The 17,921-nt window shown below is 36.3% G+C and overlaps 1 pseudogene; it reads left to right on the top strand.

Moving 5' to 3' along the window:
* Window positions 1–12,725: 12,725 nt before the first annotated feature.
* LOC107926648 (probable NAD(P)H dehydrogenase (quinone) FQR1-like 2) lies at window positions 12,726–16,951 on the top strand (annotated as a pseudogene).
* Window positions 16,952–17,921: the final 970 nt, after the last annotated feature.

Genomic DNA, 17,921 nt, shown 5'->3' on the forward strand with positions numbered 1-17,921 from the left:
TAATACCGTATGCACAATTTGTCACCAAAACTAAAGAAAAATCAACATATGGGTTACAATAAGAGCTTGACTACTACTAGATTCTCATAAAAATCAATAGAAATAACATGAACTCCTACCTTATTTAACCTCCAAGATAGCCGAATGCCCTAGACAAACTCCTTCCTCTTTCCCCTTTTGTTTCGGCTTTGCAAGAAGGTAAGGAAGATGAACACATTCTTTCTTCTTTTTTCTTTGTCTAGCTACGGCAAATGGAGGGGGGGGGGAGATGGATGAGACAACTTTGTTTTCATCACCCCTCCCTTTCATTACTTAATTACTAACCCTTTTATTTATTCTTTCTAACATAACACACTAAGCCAACATGTTCCCAACATGTTTCCACCCATAGCATGGCCGGCCACTAGCTCACATTTTGGGTAATTTGACATGCAAACCCATCATTTTCATAACATGCATTAATAGGCCACTTCACATTTGCCTAGCACATTTCTAAATTTTCTCACATAAGTCCTATTTAATAAAATTCACTTACAATTAACAAAATTCAAGCATGAAATTTTCACACATGCATACATACATATAATAAGCATCAAGTATGATGGCTAATTATTAGTATGACTCGGTTTTGTGGTCCCGAAACCACTTCCCGACTAGGGTCAATTTTGGGCTGTCACAACTCTCCCCCACTCAAGAAATTTTCGTCCCCGAAAATCTTACCGGTAAATAGGTTTGGGTATCGTTCTTTCATCGAGCTCTCGGTTTCCCAAGTAGCTTCCTCGATCCCGTGTTTGAGCCATAACACCTTTACTAACGGAACCCTTTTGTTTCGCAACCCCTTCACTTCACGAGCTAGGATACGCATCGGCTCTTCTTCATAACTCATATCGGCTTGAATTTCAACCTCCGATGGACTAATTATGTGCGAAGGATCAGATCTATAGCGTCGAAGCATCGAAACATGAAAGACGTCGTGAATCTTTTCAAGTTCAGGGGGTAAAATCAATCGATACGCAACTGGACCGACTCGTTCAGATATTTCGTATGGCCCAATGAATCTCGGACTCAACTTGCCCTTTCGGCCAAATCTGAGTACCTTTTTCCAAGGCGAAACTTTAAGAAACACTTTATCTCCCACCTGATATTCAATGTCTTTTCGTTTCAAATCCGCATACGATTTTTGACGATCCGTGGCTGCCTTTAGACTTTCACGGATTACCCTTACTTTCTGTTCGGCATCTTTAATCAAATCGACTCCGAAAATTTTACTTTCACCGAGCTCGGTCCAAAACAATGGTGTACGGCATTTACGACCGTACAAAGCCTCGTAAGGTGCCATCTTAATACTTGATTGAAAACTATTGTTGTAAGCGAATTCAATCAAAGGTAAATACCGTTCCCATGAACCACTAAACTCGAGGATGCAACATCTCAACATATCCTCAAGTATCTGAATTATCCGCTCGGATTGACCATCGGTTTGTGGATGAAAAGCGGTGCTAAAATGCAGCTTGGTACCCAAAGCTTCTTGCAATTTCTTCCAAAATCGCGAGGTGAATCTCGGATCTCTATCCGACACGATAGAAATAGGTACTCCATGTAATCTCACAATCTGAGAAACATACAATTCGGCTAGTTTATCTAATGAAAAATCCATACGCACGGGGATAAAGTGAGCCGACTTAGTCAGTCTATCAACAACAACCCAAATCGCATCCTTCTTACTTGCTGACAATGGCAGTCCGGACACAAAGTCCATTGTGACTCGATCCCATTTCCACTCGGGTATCATGATCGGCTGAAGTAATCCTGAAAGCACTTGATGTTCCGCTTTCACTTGTTAACATATTAAACATCTCGAAACAAAGTCGGAGATGTCCCGTTTCATACCATGCCACCAAAACCGACGTTTCAAATCATTGTACATTTTCGTACTCCCCGGGTGAATTGACATTCGGCTACAATGAGCTTCGTTCAGAATCATCGAAATGAGTTCTGAATTTCTTGGAACACACAACCGACTTCTGAACCTCAAACAATCGTCATCATCAATTTGAAATTCGGATTCCATATTCGGAATACATTCAGCCCGTTTTGCAACCAATTCATCGTCGACTTTCTAAGCTTCACGAATTTGATGAATCAATAATGGTTTGGCCTTTAATTCAGCTACAAACACATTGTCGGGTAGAACAGACAAGTGCACATTCATCGCTCGTAAAGCAAACAGCGATTTCCGGCTTAAGGCGTCCGCAACCACATTAGCCTTTCCCGGGTGGTAATCAATGACAAGCTCGTAATCTTTCAACAACTCAAGCCAACGTCTTTGTCGCAGATTTAAGTCTCTTTGAGTCATCAAATATTTGAGACTTTTGTGATCCGAAAATACATGACACTTTTCGCCAAACAAATAATGTCGCCATATTTTCAAAGCAAATACGATGGCGGCTAGTTCGAGATCATGGGTTGGATAATTTCTCTCGTGTGGCTTCAATTGTCTCGACGCATAGGCCACAACTCGACCTTCTTGCATCAATACGCAATCCAACCCGAGTAGGGATGCGTCACTATAAATGACAAACTCTTTGCCTGATTCGGGTTGCACTAAAATTGGAGCTTCAGTCAAATGAGTTTTCAGTTGATCGAAGCTATTCTGACATTTCTCCGTCCATTCGAACTTAGCATCCTTTTGAAGTAGCTTCGCCATTGGTGTGGCTATCATCGAGAAACCTTTTACAAATCGTCGGTAATAACCGGCGAGCCCCAGGAAGCTCCGAACTTCGGTAACATTTCTTGGAGGCTTCCAGTTAAGTATTGCTGAAATTTTGCTCGGGTCAACTCGAATACCCGATGCGGATACCACATGACCCAAGAAACTAACCTCTCTTAACCAGAACTCACACTTACTGAACTTAGCATATAACTTCTTATCCCGCAAAATTTGCAACACTAATCTCAGGTGCTCAGCATGTTCGGTCTCATCTCCTGAATAGACTAAGATGTCATCAATGAACACAACTACGAACCGGTCCAAATACTGTCTGAAGATCCGATTCATCAAATCCATAAATACCGCAGGGGCATTAGTGAGCCCGAACGGCATCACTAAGAACTCGTAGTGACCGTACCTCGTTCTGAAAGCAGTTTTGGGTACGTCCGAATCTCGAATCCGCAACTGATAATAACCCGATCTCAAATCTATCTTTGAAAACACTGAGGCTCCCTTTAGTTGATCAAACAAATCATCAATACACGGTAATGGATATTTATTCTTTATCGTCACTTTATTCAGTTGACGATAGTCAATGCACAACCTCATGGTTCCGTCCTTCTTTTTCACGAACAATACTGGTGCACCCCAAGGTGAGAAACTTGGTCGAGCGAAACCTCTATCCGTCAACTCTTGCAATTGAGCTTTTAATTCCTTTAACTCGGTTAGTGCCATACGATACGGAGCTATCGAAATTGGCGTAGTTCCAGGTACAAGCTCAATACCAAACTCTATCTCCCGAACAGGTGGCAAACCCGGTAACTCTTCAGGAAAAACATCCGGGTATTCACAAACCACCGGCACAGATTCGGGTTTCTTTTCTAATTCTTTGTCATCAAGTACATACGCAAGGTATGCTTCGCACCCTTTTCTTACATATTTCTGGGCCAACATTGCTGATATTACAGCTGGCAACCCCCTTAAGTCCGTAGACTCAACTCGGATTATCTCGTTATTTGCGCACCTCAAATCAATAGTCTTGCTTTTGCAATTCACAACCGCATCATGCACGGTCAACCAATCCAAACCAAGAATAACATCAAATTCGTCAAACGGCAAAAGCATCAAATCGGCCGGAAAACAGGATTCTCGGATTATTAGAGGGCATCTCTTACACACTTTATCAACAAGTACGTATTGACCCAAAGGGTTTGACACTAGAATTACGAACTCAGTAGACTCAACAGGTAGAGTCTTACTGGATGCTAAGGTTTCGCATACATATGAATGAGTAGAGCCAGGGTCAATCAATGCAATCACATTAGTATCAAAGAGAGTGAAGGTACCAGTGATGACGTCAGGGGAGGATGCCTCCTCTCGTGCGCGAATGGCATATGCTCTAGCAGGAGTACGGTTCTCGGCTCGAACAGCCGTATCAGAGGCCCCTCTCTGACTACCACCCCTACCTCCTAAAATTCTCGGTGGTCTACCTCTAGTTGTCACTCCACTAGGTCTTGCACCTTGAGTCTTATTCTTCTCATCAAGCTCCGTGCAATCTCTAATGAAGTGGTCCTTCGAACCGCATCCGTAACAGGCCCTGTTAGTAGACTTACCCCAACATTCGCCTAGGTGTCGTCTTCCGCATTGGGGACATTCAGGTTTCTCTTGACGATTATTGCCCACACTAGTTATCGAAGTAGCTCGGGAGTCCATCGATGGTCGTGCTCTGATGGAAATTCCCGCAGTCGTCCTCGACTTATTAGTGTCCTCCCTGAACTTCTTTACAGCTGAGAACGGAGCTTTACCCGTCGATATTTTACGATAGTCTCTAGCTTCAAATTCAGCCTTCTTCTTCTCCTTTCCAAGTTCTTCCGCCTTGCAGGCTCGTTCGACTAGTGTTACGAATTCTTTTATCTCCAAAATACCCACTAGTAGCTTTAAATCTTCATTCAATCCTTCTTCGAATCTTTTGTACATAGCAACCTCATCAGCTACACACTCCCGGGCATACCTACTGAGTCTTACGAATTCATGTTCGTATTCAGATACTGTCATACGGCCTTGCTTGAGTTCCAAGAATTCCTTGCGCTTTTGATCAATGAACCGTTGACTAATATATTTCTTTCGGAATTCCGTTTGAAAGAAGTCCCAAGTAACTCGTTCGTTTGGGACTATGGAAATCAGGGTCCTCCACCAATAGTAGGCTGAGTCCCGCAACAAGGATATAGCACACTTTAGACATTCATCGGGTGTGCATGACAGTTCATCAAACACCCGAATGGTGTTATCAAGCCAGAACTCGGCCCTTTCAGCATCATCAGTAACTATGGCCCTGAACTCCTCAGCCCCGCGCTTCCTAATCAAGTCTACAGGTGGCTTACTCAGCCTCACAGGATCAGTGACTGATGGCATTACGGGCTCTTGGGGTGGATTATTCAAATTCGGGAATTGTTGGACAGCCGGATTGGTTCGGGCATATTGCGCGACCCACTCATTCATCATGGTAAAGAAGGCTTGTTTAGCCCTCTCACCTTGATTATTCGCAGATGACTGAGGTTCAACAGGCGGCGTCCCTTGTGCAGGAGCAGCCGCTACACTTTCAACGTCATCCGCCAAGGTTCTCTCTACACCGGGATCCATTTACTAATCAAAACAAAAATTTTAACCGTCAGAAGTCATCACACATTTAAACATTAACATTAAGGCATGTATAGCTAGACTCATACGTGCTATGGTAGTCCTAGAACCGACTAAACCATAGCTCTGATACCAATAAAATTGTAACACCCCGAACCCGAGACCGTCGCTGGAGTCGAACACGAGGTGTTAACAGACTTCAAACCACTTATTTGACATTTCCCAGACAAGCTGCCAATCTGCATACTAGTCGCTTTAAAAATCGTATCTTGTGTTCTGAAACTCGAAATCCAGTTCTGTAAATTTTCCCTGGAACTAGACTCATATACCTATATGGTAGAATTTTTTTAGAATTTTTGGTCTGGCCAATTAGTACAGTTTATTAGTTAAATTCTCACCTATTACAGGGTGCGACTACACTGAGCTTCATGCATTACAATTTGGATAACTCCCTGCACAGAGCTTCAATACTGATGCCGTTTGTTTCTATAGAAACTAGACTCAGAGAGGAATCTATACATATAAGGCATGACTCCTAATTATCTCTGGTTAATTTATAATGAATTTCCAAAGTCGGAACAGGGAACCCAGAAACCGTTCTGGCCCTGTCTCACGAGAACCTGAATATCTCTTAACATACTGTCCATATGATCGTTTCGTTACTTCTATATGAAAATAGACTCATCGAGCTTCGATTACATAATTTATTCACTATTTAATTCAATTCCTACTAATTTTTGTAATTTTTCAATCCCACGTCACTGCTGCTGCCAGCATCTGTTACTGAAGCAACTATGCCCATTTCGTGATTTCTCATTGATCTAACTAGTAATTCATCATACATATCACAAAATTATAATCATGACTAGCCATACCAAAGGCTAATCATTGTCAAACATCTCCCTACTACACTATTGCCATATCATGAATCTTAACACCAAAATTAATCAGCCATGACATATGGCATAAAAATCGAATTACCAAGACTTACGACCTAACGTTATAAAACCAAATCCAACCGAACATTTATGCCATTTTCGCATGGCTAAAAGTTTACATACCAAATTTCAACAAAACATATTAGCCTATACATGCCGAAATGTTCTCCTAGACCGACTAAAAAGAAGATACCAAAAGTTGCTAGCCGGTGCGATGACTCCGATGACGGCCCGATCACGCAAAAAGAGACGAGTCCAAGAAACCTAAAATAGGTGACAAGGAAACACCGAGTGAGTATATAACTCAGTAAGTCATAAGCAATGCACTACCATCCATTAATAACATTATCACAAGAGGAAGCAAAATGGAACGAGGCTAGTTACTCCATCCATACCGAACCATACCATAGTTCCTCAAACCTATCGGTTCAATCTCATACCAAGTCATGCATTCACATTCCACAATAGGATATTCGAGGCATTTTCATACATCATTTTATTTTCGTTACAATCATACAACTAAACGACCTTTCACCTATTCCACGATAAATCTTATGTACGTGACTTCAATTATAATTGTCACATAGGTTCAAACTTACCAAGCTCAACTTCAAATATAAACATAACGCCTATTAGTCACGAACTCAAGGTACTTACCCGATCCGCTGTCCGTGATCAACTCAATAATGTCGCACACTTAGTGTCCATAGTGATTCAAAAGTACATATTAAGTCCGCACACTCAGTGCTATATAATCAACTCGCACACTTAGTGCTATATAATCAAACTCGCACACTTAGTGCTACATAATCAAACTCGCACACTTAGTGCTACATAATCAAACTCGAACACTTAGTGCTGTACAATTTAAACCCGCACACTTAGCGCCAATCTCATGATCATAAATGTTTATACCCGCACTCTTAGTGCCGAGATCAACAACTCAATACATCTCACCTCTTTTCTTTTCATTCAACACTTTCATCACCACATACATACATGTATATATATATTTATCATTCCATTCAGCATCATTACATATACGTTATGACCATTTAAATTAATACAAACTATATGCTTAATGACTTACTTTATGTTGGGTAAAATAATTCCAAGTCGGCTACTCGATGACCTTCGATTTCCCCTTGTTGGACGCCTCTCCTTTAGGTTCTTGAGCTTAAATAAATAAATCAACTAGTTTAATTACCTTGCTAGTTATTTATATCCCATAACATTAATAGTTTCATATCAAAAGAAGTATACGGCAACATTTTATTTTTATTCACCTTATGCTTTTTACTAACTTTAAGCCATTCGGCTATTGATCACCTAAGATCCAATTACTAAAATTAACCCAATAAATATTTCAATAAAACACACATAAATATTATATACACGGCAACCACCCTTGTTAATTACTCATATATATTTTAATAATTTTCATTTCATCTTACAACCATTCTTGTTCAAAACATTAGAACCTTAACTAATACTTATAAATTGCCTCAAGGCCGAATGCATTCTTACTTCCAAAGTAACATAGTCGATGATATATTTTATTTCAAGGTACATATTCATAATTCAAATTCAACCATATAAACCAATATCACCCACTTGATCAATTATAGAGAATTAAAGTTAATATCACAATGTGTACTCTATATGGCCCATTATACATAATCAAATTTAACATCATCTATATATTTACTCATATGGCCGAATATACATACCCCCATATAATATCATTTTCATTCCATTTAACACTTAATTTCCACCACATAAACACTTGGCCGAATAATCCTAAACTAGCAAAACTCCACATTTGTTCATACCATCTTTTAAATTCACATATATCTAATTAGGTAGCTCATATTTTCCCCTTTCTAATATTTCAATCCAAAATATCAAAACACCATCCTTTTAGTATTTATCCAATAATACCGTATGCACAATTTGTCACCAAAACTAAAGAAAAATCAACATATGGGTTACAATAAGAGCTTGACTACTACTAGATTCTCATAAAAATCAATAGAAATAACATGAACTCCTACCTTATTTAACCTCCAAGATAGCCGAATGCCCTAGACAAATTCCTTCCTCTTTCCCCTTTTGTTTCGGCTTTGCAAGAAGGTAAGGAAGATGAACACACTCTTTCTTCTTTTTTCTTTGTCTAGCTACAGCAAATGGAGGGGGGGGGAGATGGATGAGACAACTTTGTTTTCATCACCCCTCCCTTTTCATTACTTAATTACTAACCCTTTTATTTATTCTTTCTAACATAACACACTAAGCCAACATGTTCCCAACATGTTTCCACCCATAGCATGGCCGGCCACTAGCTCACATTTTGGGTAATTTGACATGCAAACCCATCATTTTCATAACATGCATTAATAGGCCACTTCACATTTGCCTAGCACATTTCTAAATTTTCTCACATAAGTCCTATTTAATAAAATTCATTTACAATTAACAAAATTCAAGCATGAAATTTTCACACATGCATATATACATATAATAAGCATCAAATATGATGGCTAATTATTAGTATGACTCGGTTTTGTGGTCCCGAAACCACTTCCCGACTAGGGTCAATTTTGGGCTGTCACAGTGATGGTTTGTTTATAATTGGCAATGAGTCACAAGAACGAACCAATTTTGAATGTGTTAAAGTGACATGAAAACCCATAAATACAAGATGGGGAATAACTTATCATGTATGAAAACAATGATATGAGGTTTCCATACAATGAGTTTTACCAAGATAATTTATAAGAATATAATCATGTTTTACTTTGTATTTGGTAATCATTAAGTATAAGTGATAAAAAGGGTGATCAAAGGCTTGGAAATAGTCAATTAGGGTCCATACGGTTGGACACACGGGCATGTGTCTAGGCCGTGTGTGACACACGGCTCACCTCCATGGGTGTGTGTTATGGCCGTGCATCCCCTGCACCTAAAATTTTAAGTCAGTGTTGTACACGAGCAGGCCACACGGGCGTGTGTCTTGGCCGTGTGTCTCTAATTGTATGATATGGTTAAAGTCAGTGTTGCACACGGGCTGAGGGCATGGGCATGTCCCAAGCCACACGGGCGTGTGAGATCACACGGCCCCACCCACACGGGCGTGTGACACTTCAAAGTAACAGAAATTTTCCAAGGTACCCAAAGTTTATCGAATGTTCTCGGTTTTGTTCTGAACTGCCCTTAGGTATGTTTTGGGCCTCGAAGGCCTGTGTAAGGGACAAGATGTACATGTTTGAAAATTTTTAAATATTGGGCAAAATTCAGTGACCCGATTTAGTATGTTTGTAAGTGTGAAACCCCGGTAACGCCTCGAACCCTATCGTGGCGTCGGATACGGGCGAGGGGTGTTACATCACTTGCCATCACCAGTGGCCACCATTAACCCCCTCCAACTAGCCCACAAAGTGACATGAACGATATCTTTCCAGCTTCACTCATTCTTGAAAAAGCAATTGCTTTAGAGCTCTCAGCCACTTGTGTTACAGGGCTAGATCTTTCGTCTCACAATCCATGCGGCCTTAGGTGATCCGTTCGACCAAGCTCGTGTAAGTCAGCCTATACTCAAGTGAGGATTCCTTTAGAATTCCTCCAAGGCACCAATTTGTATAGCGAAAGCAACTTATGCCAAAAGAAACAACAAAAGAACAACAGAAAGAGCGCACACAAGGCGTTTGAGTAAATGCTCTCAATATTCTCTTATTCACAAAGAATAATGAAAAAAATGAATAGAGTGAGAGTACAAATAAGGGGAAGGCTCTCTATTTATAGTTGAGCTCTCCCAAAACCGACTGTCAAGATACATTTACATTGACGGACGAGATTAACTATATCCCTTGATTTTAGGGATTTACAATATATGTAATATCAAATCTAATCTAATTTTTACAAGATGAGATTCTATCAATCTTCTAAGATTAGTTATCAAAATAGCCTACGTTGTCATATCTTCATTATCGCGCCAACCAAGCTTCAATCTGATAGGCTTCTCCAACATCTTATTGAATCGGGCCATTTCTTGCAGGCCAAATGATCCCCATCTACACAATAGACCTCCGTCGGATGCATTTGGTGCGATAGTCACGGGCTTTGAACTGCAGCCCGTGACACTTGCATGTAGATGATAAATTAGGTTCTCTCCCCTCCCCTTCCCTCCCCAAACCCCCACCCCACCCTTTCTTACTTTACCATTCCCTTTTAAGGAGCTAACAACATTAGCAAAGCACTTTTCGGTACTCATGGCCCATAGGAAACCACGTTGCTGTGTTCTTTCAATCCTCCATAGGAATTCATTCCTCCAATGTAAATCACTTTGGGTGTTGTTTATTGGGCTTTGATGCTGTAAACCACCACTGAGCCAGTGTTGTAGCTGGACCAACAACGGATGAAGTACTTTTCACCATGTTCATGAAGCTATAGCATTTTTGGCGAGCAAAAGGATTTATTTAATTAAAAAAATTTGGCATCCAGAACATGATACGAGAATATGGACCTTTTAAAAGGAAGGAACTGCTTCTCTACTAAAAAAATATTTCCAACTCATTGCTAGTTCAATGTAACAAACAGTAATGAGGAATGGAGAGAGAGCGTATAGTAGGAGATGACTCATATCTGAGTGAGTTAAGATTTTTTTTTTGTTTTTTGAAAAAATAGGAAATGGAGAACATATACATATACTATCCATGGTTGGTGATTGCTAACGAAATTTCACAAGGAATAAAGGACAAAAAGCATATATAATATCATATATATCATATATGATTTGTATGTAATGATCAATATAGATTACGTGTATATATTGTCACATATAATATGTGTATATAATATCCATATTATATACACATATTATATGTATAAAAAGGAAGATATTTTACAGTGTTTTGTTTTCTTTGATGTTGAGAGTTTGATTCTTGATAGAGCTTGATTTTTCACACAGGGTTCGAAAGGCTTTAAATTAATAGCCAAAATAGGTTGTTTTATTTGGATACATATTGCTTTCTTACATACATGTATAGGTGATGGTTATTCACGAGAATATGATGATCATGAGAGCTTTCATACCTTCCCATATTATATATATTTTTATGTATGAGCATCTAGTCGTTTGCTATGGTGGCAAGCTTGGGTGGTGAAGAAGCTTGGGGAGTGTGTTGGTTTAGGGGTTAGGATGGTGCAATGGATATGAAAGAAGGGAAAAAATAAATTATAGAGGATGAGGAGTTTGATTGGTGGAAGGAGATGAAAGAAAAGATTTTGATTGGTCCAAGAGAAAACATGGGGAGGGAGAGAGCTTAAAAATATTTAATTTAATTTAATTTTTTTTATTTTTGTTTCCATCAAAATAAAAAGAGAAATTCGCAAATGGAGAAATTATTTTATGAATTCTTCTCGCCATATTATTTATAATTCCTTTTTAATTATTTAATAATATTTTAGTAAATTTTTTATGTCTTTGATTTATAATTTGGTAAAAGAGATTTTACTTAAAATTCTGAAATTTGAATCCAAAAACCTTAAACTCTAGATCTTAAATTTTAAACTTCAAATCTTGGATCATAAACGCTAAACTTTCAATTGTGAACCCGAATTTCAAACCATAAATTCCAAATCTCAAACTCAAACTTGAACTCAAACCCTAAATCTTAAATCTCAAACTTCAAATCTCAAATATCAAACTTTGAACCTCAAACCTTGAACCATAAGTCACTCAAGAGGTTAGAATTCAAGTTCATGATTCAGGATTTAAGATTTGAAGTTCAAAGTTTTGAGTAAAAAAATTATCATAATTATATATCAATAACATTAAAAAATTATTAAAATATCACTAAATAATAATAAAAAGAAAAAAAATAATATTTAAAAAAAATCCAGCTAAATCTCGCATATTTAAACGTTAAACGTCGGATTTGAAAAGTAAAATAATGAATGAAGCGGAACAATTTTGCGCCACTTCCAACTGCCCCTTCCATATCTCCTACAAGTATCCAGAACACAAGATTAGACCTATTCAAATCACATCTATATTCCATATATCTAGTAATGAACATTTATATTGCTATTCTCTGAATGATTTAAATATTCATATTATTTAGATTTAAAATGAATGTTAAATATTACTTGTTTATATTGAATTTTATTTATTTTTTTCTGTTTCCAAATATTTACATTATGGATATTCATAATTGAATTTTTATAATTAACCCTAATATTCAATATACATATTTAAATATTAAAATTTAAAAATATCAAAATTAAAAATTTAAATTTTAGAAAATATAAGAAAAAATGTTACAAAATGAATAATAAGGACTGAATTTACATCTTAAAATATTAAAATATATTAGAATCATAATAAAACAAAAATGGAATCAAAAGTACAACCTTGAAATAAGCATTGAGCATATTCTAAAATCCAACCACTTCCAAGCAAGTTTCGGTTTTGGGTGAATGCTCATTATGATTGGAAGATGATTTAAGAATTAATTTTGTTTGTTCAACTTTGAATTAGAAAAGCCTAGGAATATTTCATCTTCGATCCCAAAACCAAAACAGACAAAAAAAAAAAGAAAGAAAAAATTTACTCTCCCATATAATCCTCCATGGGCAAAGGCGGTGGCTGTGTCCCAAGCAAGAAAAAACATCCGACCTCGGCCGAAGACGCCGCTGGCACCAGCAACAACACTGCACCTATTGCTGCCGATGAAGAAACCCACGCAACTCCCACCGTAACAGAGAGTTCTGAGAATGCACAATCAGTTGCCGCCGCTTTAGAAGTCTTCATAGTATTTTACTCCATGTATGGTCACGTGGAGAAGCTGGCGAAGCGGATGAAGAAAGGAGTGGAGGGTGTAGAAGGTGTCGAAGCGGTTCTATATAGGGTTCCCGAGACGCTTCCAGATGAGGTTCTGGAGCATATGAAGGCGCCGCCTAAAGCCCTGAGGTTCCGAAGATTAAGGCGGAGGAATTGGCAGTGGCGGATGCTATTCTGTTTGGGTTCCCGACAAGGTACGGATGTATGGCGGCTCAGATGAAAGCGTTTTTCAACTCCACGGGGCAGCTTTGGAAGGAGCAGACACTGGTTGGGAAGCCGGCTGGATTCTTTGTTAGTACTGAAACTCAAGGAGGCGGCCAAGAAACCACGGCGTAAGTAAAATAGAATGGAGTAACAATTTCAGTTCTCTCTTTTATGCTAACAAGTGAATTTTAAGGATGTTGAAGATGGGCTATAATTTTTATGAATTATTATGTCATAATTAATCTCACTGATGATCCATGAACTCTAGTTTGATTTCCATAGTTGAACAAATTGCTAATTGTTAATTGCTTAGCTCAAACTTCAGAATTTTGATGATTTAGCTTGGAGTTGAAAAAACATGAGTAGTTTTACTAAGTTGAATTAATTATTATTATTTGATTTAATGTTTACAATCATTCATTTTCATTAAAATGTTTTATTGAAATGTTGATGTAGTATATGAAATCATCGATTCAGTTGATGTCACGTATTTAATTATAAAATTTTTTATTTTAAATAATAATTAATATTATTATAATAATATATTTTTTATTTCATATTTTTATAATTGTTCAAATAAACAATTTGAAAAATATTATATAAAAACGAAATATAATATCAAGAAATTCAAATAAAAATCTTTTATCATCCCATCTCATAATCATTTGTTGAAATAATTTCATAATCATTTGTTGAAATAATTTCATAAATAATTATTTTTAATGTAAAATAAGTTTATTATATAAAAAAAACCCTTGAAATTAATTCAATAATCAATTGAATCCTGGATAGAAAATAATACTTAATTGAGCCTCAATCGAATTTAAACACTCAATTAAGCTCTTATCTTTTGGCACATTTGACACATTTAGTTTTATCATTAACTTCACTCTGTCAGATCTTAAGATTGTGCTACGTAGAGAAATTAGATAATTTCTGTTATATTTAATTAAAAAATTGTAAAAAAATATAAAAAATTTCTAAAATATAAAAAATATAATTTCTCATTTTTTAGATTATAAAAATAAAAAATATATTAAAAATAATAAAAAATTCATTTAAAAATAAAAAAATTGAATTTTTAAAAATTATAAAAAAATTAGAATTTTAAACAACCATAAAAATTATAAAAATATTAAAAAAATAAAAATAATCATATATTTTCTCTTTTTCCTTTATTTTTCTTTCCATTTTCTCGTTTTTCTTTCCTTTTTTCCTTTCTTTATCTTCCTTCTTTTCTTCTCTCCTCCCTTAACCCCCGTCGTCTCTCACCCTCAGTGTTCCCGTTGCCGCCGATAGCCTACCCTCTAGTCTAAGTTGCCGCTCGATGTCCGATTTCATCACCGGACAATCTCTGTTCTCACTCTTTCAGTTTCTTATTTCTCTGTCTCTTCTCCTTCTTCTCTGTTAAGCTACAATTGGGACTTTGGCTTATGGGAATGGATGTGCTTTTGCAGCTGTCGTTCTTTCTTCCACTTACATCTTTGATTTATGTTATTGTATTGTTCAAAAAATCTGGAAATCATTGGAAAAATTAGAAGAAAAAAAATAAAAGAAAAAGGAAAGACTGTAAAAAAAAAAAGAAAGAAAGAAAGAGGAAAAGAGAAAAAAATGATTTTATATTATTTTCATTTTTATAATTGTAAAAAAATTCTATTTCTCAAAAATTTTAAAATTTTAAGAATTAAAAAATTATCAAATTTTGCCATGTGGCACAACCCTTACGTGCCACAAGGTGAAGTTAACGATGCTAAGGGGTTTCTAGCTCAGTTGGATATTATTTTGAATTGAAGGCTTAATTATTTATTAAATTATTTTCAAAGAATTTTTTATATAATAACCTTAAGAAATATTTTCCTTCACCCGGTGTGGATCTGATAAAATTCAATTAGTTATAATTTATTTAAAAAAAAACTTCAAATATATGAAAAAGTAATAAAAGTTGGACTCGAATATATGGCACTCATGAAATCAAATTGAAAAAACTTCCTAGTTTACATTTGAAAAATATTTTGGTTCTAATTATTTTTAGAACAAAAATGTTAAATGCAAAGTAATGAAAGGAGTAAAGTAAGAAGAGAATTAACAAACAATATTTGTTAAAGTTATTTATACACAATGGTTTTACATCTGCAGAGTCTCGTCCAATGAATGATTTTATTCGTCCGAATCACCTATTGGCTTAAGCTCAATCTATCATTACACAAAAAAGTAATTACAGCCCTAATGTCAACCCCAATTGTCATAAATCACTCACTCAAATATCTCACAATACAATCAATATCTAAAAGAGTACCACAAAATAACCACAAGAAAACACATCAAAAATGTTGACAAAGACACTCCAAAACTACTCTCTAAGTGATGTCATTAGCAACCTATTATAGATTGATACAATAGTCTATTATTTAAAAACTGAAATTATCTTATTAATTATATTAATTATCCTGAGTATTTATCAAATAAAAGTTTTTATAAATTAGTTTTCCAATTGCTCCAAGCTCTCTCAAGAGATAATGATAAGGATAAATACTGTCTTTAGTTTGAACTTCGACCAGTTAAAGAGTCGAAGTGTCATAGCCAAAAACTAACTGTTGTTTTGTTAAACATACCACTCCTTAGTAGATAAAAAAAACCCATGGGGTCGAAATAGCCACGATCCAAGTATAAAATTCGTTCTTGTTCTAACAAAACATGAAACGAGCATGCCAAAATCCAAATAAAAATAAATGAAGTATATAAATTTGAGCTATAATAGAGTTAAAAGTTACCTTTTAGCTTCTTTTTTTTAAATTTAGCTCCACTTATTAACGTAGTTATTTTTTTGTTAAATTTGTTAATATGACATTTTAAATATTTAAAAAAAAACTCACTTGATAGTCATATGACTAAGAAAAATGATATTACAATGATCTTAAATTTAACGAAATAATTTTAACAGCGATAAGAATTGATCTTAAATTTTAAATTTTAAAAAGTATAACTAAATTATTAAAAATAAAAATATAGACTCAATTCTAAAATTACGAACGATACATGAACATATGGTACATTTTTAACTTTTTTTTTACTTGGAAATGTGAATTTTCTGGACATTGGATATATATTTATCAACTTTCTGACATTTTTTTATGGTTGTGGTTTAGTTGGACGGCAATAACCCAGTTGGCACACCATAGAATGCTATTTGTTCCCATTGGCTACACTTTTGGAGACGATATGTCCAAGATAGATTTTATACATGGAGGTTCGCCTTACGGTGCTGGCGTTTATGCTGGTGATGGCACTAGAGAGCCAATTGAAATCGAGCTGGCTGTGGCTGAGCATCAGGGAAAGTACATGGCTGGCGTGGCCAATAGGCTTTCTCAAGGATGACTTCAAGCTTCATTAAATTGGAATGTTTTGTTAATTATGTTTTATTTGTCGTTGCTTATTATCGTGACCCTTTCTTCCATTCTTTTTTACCAATTATATGAATCATTTGAGAATGATGTATATGATTTCATATTCTTCTCTCATGGCATATCAAAACCAATAGAATTGGGATTCTTCGTCTGTATAATCTTTTTTGTGTAATTCACTCAAAGCTTCTGATTTAAAAAAAAAATCATTTCATTGATATCCTTTTATTCATCTCTGTTGGATTTGGTACCTTTTTTTTTATATATCAACTGTTGCATCTGTTTGTGATTTGAGCCTCAAAGTTTATTCATTATCGACGAAATCAATAATGGGAAGAGCATCGAACTTACTTGTCTTCGATTCCTTCTCTAACAAGATAAAAACGATGTCAAAGTCAAATATGTGAGCGATAATGTCATACAACATGATTCTATTGCAGTATCATTCGGAAATATCAATACGAGGGTGTACACAACACTTATTCTCTTAATAATCTGGTTTGAAATTTAAGTACGTACCTGCAATTAATTGTTCATTTAGTATTGAAAAAAAAATCAAATTGGCACCTTTTTTCCCTCAACTCTAAAGAGTGGTTAGGGACTTCTCTTAATATATGATCAAATGAAACTGTAACACCATTTACTAGAGTTCAACTCCGAAACAAGATACGAGGTGTTACAGTACTTAAACACATGCTTACAAACATTTAGTGCCATTAAATTTCGTCCAAATTAAAAAATTTTGAAAACCGAACATAAAGGCCTTAATACGAGCCCACGAGGCCCAAAACACATTTCGAAAAAGATTCGGGACTTAACTGAGTACTTTGGAAAACTTTGAAAAATTTCAAGGTAAAGAGGGCATACGCCAGTGTGGAAAAGTGGCATGCCCATGTGTCGTCTTAACATGATCGTGCTGAAGGCCCATGTAGCTCACATGGCCTGGGCATATCTGGACTCGCCCATGTCCCTAACTCGTGTGAATTTATTTTTCGGTTCGAACCTACAGGGGTTTTCACTCGGCCTGGCACACACCCGTGTCCATGGCCTGTCTCCCTCACACGGCTATGACACGCTTGTGTCTCAGCCCGTGTACAAAAACCTTGACATTCTATTTTTGACGTCATCAACCAATTAAAGGCAACAGCCAAGGCACACGCCCGTGTGTTAGGCTGTATCCTCCACAAGGC

The sequence above is a fragment of the Gossypium hirsutum genome, chromosome A12 (assembly GCF_007990345.1).
Source record: "Gossypium hirsutum isolate 1008001.06 chromosome A12, Gossypium_hirsutum_v2.1, whole genome shotgun sequence".
Taxonomy (NCBI): domain Eukaryota; kingdom Viridiplantae; phylum Streptophyta; class Magnoliopsida; order Malvales; family Malvaceae; genus Gossypium; species Gossypium hirsutum.